The 4,622-nt window shown below is 47.5% G+C and overlaps 1 pseudogene; it reads left to right on the forward strand.

Annotated features, from left to right (window-relative positions):
- Nucleotides 1–3,422: 3,422 nt before the first annotated feature.
- Nucleotides 3,423–3,540, forward strand: LOC126471987 (5S ribosomal RNA; annotated as a pseudogene).
- The last annotated feature ends 1,082 nt before the right edge of the window (nt 3,541–4,622 follow it).

Here is a 4,622-nt window from a genome sequence, read left to right on the forward strand (position 1 = left end):
AGAAATGATAGGGTTGCTCTACCGATTAACAGAATGAAAGTTCTGTCCAAAATAACAATATGATTTATTAAGACTAAACACAAAATAATAAACAAAAACACGTGAAACATTTACAATACATCAAACTGGCTCAAATTGGATACTCAAATAAACGCTGTGAAGGTGAAGTTGTCCCTAGACTAGATTGTGACTTTTATGACGAAGTGGTATGTGGAGCCAATTCCTTGCAACTCAAATCTTAAGAGAGACACACAGCTAACCCAACATTAATTGCTGCTACATTAGTGAGAACTCAGACAATGAACACCCAAGATAGAACAAAGTTAGAAAAGACGAACAGGCGCACTCTGCTGAGCTCTAATTATCGCTAGCAAAAATGCCTGCTTTGCCGGTGCTGCGGACGTACATTACCAAGCTGTCTTCTTAGCTGCAAGGACACGATCTGGCGTACTGGAAGCGATGGGTGGTTGCTTCGACGTCCCGTCGTGGTGATGATAATGTCGCGACTATAGCCCGAAACAAATTGTCCTGGTCTGGTTGTTCCAGACTAAAGACTTCCTATCAATACAAATGCGCCTCTGAGGGAGACGAAGAAGGCTCGCCACACAATCACTGATGGTACAGTGATTGATTTTCACAAGCAAAGTCACACAGTAACTCCGATACAGTCAACTTTAGCCAAAACTGCCCAAGACAGACAACATAGGCCGCTTGTACGCAGAACGCTCAATTGCCAACTGTACTCGGAAAGTTACGTTGAAGTCGAAACTTCAGCAACTTCGTTAAACAGTTACAATCAAATAAAAGTATATTAGACAGCCAACGAAAGGCAGGCTGTCCAGAGCAGCGAGAGCTCAGTGTTGTAACCTACTCCGACTGAAAGGCGAGAGCAGACTACCTCACAAGAGCACCCGTACAAAACCGAACACAGAACATTCCCGCCCCCACAACAGTGGCTGTGGTTAACCGTTCCAATCAGCAACTCGAAAACCGGCGGAAAATTCCACTCTATTGCCGGAGCACTACCATTTCACCAATGGAGATTCTTGGCGCCAATTTTTGCGCCGATTTTGCTACGTCACGGAGCTATGCCCTGAGCAAGCCAATCGCAGTTACGATTTTGCAGAAAGCGCGGGAATTTGCCCGCCAAAACTGCCTGGGTACACAAATCATTCCCACGCCTCGCTGGTAGCCCGCCAGAAAGTGTTTTTGCTAAGTTTCTGCGAAGTAACGGAACCTCTAGCCCAGTCGCTACTTCAGGCCCCTCCGAGCATGTCTCCGCCGCTATTCTACAATGTCGGCGTCTGGAAAGCATTCACTCGACTCCCTCACACCCGTCGGCTTACCCCTTCAAGATCAGCAGTGCCCGCCTGTCACCGGACCACCCGGGTGACGAGAGACGCTGCATGGGAAGCCCGCGTGTGAAGGAATAGCAACTTTTCACCGCATGCAATTAGAGAGGAAAATCGTAAGATAGAAATATGAGAGGGGGCTCATGCCACCTCTCAACTTCTGGCTCTTAATGCAAGCAGTTATTCGGGTTGGCATTGGTTGACAGAGTTGTTTTTTGTCCTCCTGAGGGATATCGTGCCAAATTCTGTCCAACTGGCGCATTAGATTGTCAACATCCTGAGCTGCTTGAGGGGCATGATCATAATGCTGCAAACTTTTCATTTGGGGAGAGATCTGATGAAATTGATGGCCAAGGTAGGGTTTGGCATGCATGAAGACAGGCAGTAAAAACTCTCACCGTGTGTGAGTGGGCATTGCCTTGCTGAAATATAAGCCCAGGTTGGCAGCGAACAGGGTAGCGCAGTGGTTAGCGCACTGGACTCGCCTTTCGCGGGACGATGATTCAAACCCCCGTCTGATCATCCTGATTTTTTCTCTAAATCGACTAAGAAAAATACCGAGATGGTTCCTTCGAAAGGGAACGGCGGCTTTCCTTCTCCATCCTTCCGAAATCCGAGTTTGTGCTCCATCTCTAATGACCTCGTTGTCGACGGGGCGTTAAACACAAAACTCCTCTTCTCACTCTCCAGCGATGGCTTGCCATGAGAGGGCAACAAAACGGGGCGTAAAATATCGTCCACGTGCCGCTGTGCTGTGACGGTGCTGCTGATAATAACCAAAGGAGCCTTGCTCTGAAGTGAAATGGCAGCCCAGACAATCACTCCTGGTAGTCGGGCCATATGCCAGACGACAGTTGGACTGGTATTGCACAAATGTCTAGTACGTCTCCAGACACGTCCTCGGCCTGGCATCTCATTAACTTGAGAAGAATTGTCTTTAAAGATGAATCCCACTTCGAAAGAAGCCCCGATGACCAACGACGACGTGCCTGAAGACGCCACGGACAGCAATGGGATACCAATCTTACTGTCGCCCGCCATACAGCCCAACAACCACGACTGATGGTCTGGGCTGCCATTTCATTTCATAGCCGGACCCTCTTGGTTGCCATTCGCGGCACCCTCACACCACAACGGTACGTCGTCGATATTCTACGCTCCGTTTTGTTGCTCTTCATGTCAAGCCATCCTGGGCTTACATTTCAGCAAAATAATGCCCGTTCGCTCACGGCGAGAGTTTCTACTGCTTGTCTTCGTGCTTGCCAAACCCTATATTGGCCAGCAAAGTGGCCAAATCTCTCCCCAAGACAGGACGTTTGGAGCATTATGGGCAGGGGCCCCCAGTCATCTCGGAATTTTGACGATCTAACGCGCCAATTGGACAGAATTTGGCACGATATCCCTCAGGAGGACATCCAGCAACTCTGCCAATCAAACCCAAGCCGCCGGCCGCGGTGGTCTAGCGGTTCTAGGCGCTCAGTCCGGAACCACGCGACTGCTACGGTCGCAGGTTCGAATCCTGCCTCGGGTATGGATGTGTGTGATGTCCTTAGGTTAGTTAGGTTTAAGTAGTTCTAAGTTCTAGGGGACTGATGACCACAGATGTTAAGTCCCATAGTGCTCAGAGCCATTTGAACCATTTTTTGAAACCCATGCCGAATAACTGCATGCATCAGGGCCAGAGGTGGGCCACCGCGTTATTAACATGCTCATTTTGTATAGCTGATTCTCCCGAACAAAACATACAATTTTTCTGAAATTATAATCATTTGTTTGTCTGTAAGATTACATCACAGCTAATGGTTTCCGTCCAGACAGTTCCATCGTGGTGCGGTTTTTTTTTTTTTTTTAGTAACACTAGCATATTACCATAAGAAAGGTAGTTGTAGTTTAATAACACTTTGAGAAAACATAGCTAGATAGCATCCCCATTTCATTGAACAGAATACAGGTAAAATGAGTTAAAAATTTGTAACAAAAAACGTAACAAAACTTGCTGTACTCCCTAGGCAGCATGTTAGAATTCAGTATCAGTGAATAAATTATTAGTGTGATTGCTTTTATTAAATAGGCAACGGCCTTGCCGCAGTGGATACACCGGTTCCCGTCATATCACCGAAGTTAAGCGCTGTCGGGCGTGGCCAGTACTTGGATGGGTGACCATCCGAGCCACCATGCGGTGTTGCCATTTCTCGGAGTGCACTCACCCTCGTGATGCCAACTGTGGATCTACTCGACCGAATAGTAGCGGCTTCGCTCAATGACAACCATCATAACGACTAGGAGAGCGGTGTGCTGACCACACGCCCCTCCTACCCGCCTCCTCCACTGAGGATGACACGGAGGTCGGATGGTCCCGATGGGCCACTCGTGGCCTGAAGACGGAGTGCTGTTTTTATTAAATGTCGATAGTCACGCGTATAACACCAAATCTTAGGAATAAGACATCTCATAGCTTTTCAGACACATGTAAGTTCAGCCAATTTCGACCATGAGGTTTGTCAGGCATAGATTTAGCCTCCTTCACATCGCCTCTTATGAGCCTTTTCGACGGCGGTATCTCTAATGGACGACAGAAATTGATCGCTGTCAAGGAAATACATAAGTGCCTGTTCATCATAATAACTGCAGAAATCAGCGTTCCTCGTGTGTTTTTATCCTAACTGTTTTTCATTCCTCTCGACCCATATGGTTGTGGAGTGACTTGTCGACTGGACTGGTCTTCAGCCAAAATGGGTTTGAAATACTTCTTCGTTTCGGTAACGTTTATTCTACTTAAATGGGTCTAAACAACGCTGACGAAAGAAATCTTAACACCAAGAAGAGATTGTGTGGCATGGACGTAAATTGGTAAGCATGTTTCTACTTCTGAAAGATGTCTATTCCTATTACGCGCCAGTCGCATAAGAGTTGTGTTTGTAGCCCCACTATGAGAACGCAAATTAGGTTTGCTTTAAATACGCGCTGTTACGGTGGTGAGCGTCGATTACCTTTGAGACTGTTCGTGGTGAGTTCAAAAATGGTTCAAATGGCTCTAAGCACTATGGGACTTAACATCTGAGGTCATCAGTCCCCTAGACTTAGAATTACTTAAACGTAACTAACCTAAGGACATCACACACATCCATGCCCGAGGCAGGATTCGAACCTGCGACCGCAGCAGCAGCGCGGTTCCAAACTGAAGCGCCTAGAACCGCTCGGCCACAGCCGCCGGCTTTGCGATGTCCTTCGTCAACCCTACACTATGTGATCAAAAGCACCCGGTCATCC

This window comes from Schistocerca serialis, chromosome 3 (genome assembly GCF_023864345.2).
Source record: "Schistocerca serialis cubense isolate TAMUIC-IGC-003099 chromosome 3, iqSchSeri2.2, whole genome shotgun sequence".
Taxonomy (NCBI): Eukaryota; Metazoa; Arthropoda; class Insecta; order Orthoptera; family Acrididae; genus Schistocerca; species Schistocerca serialis.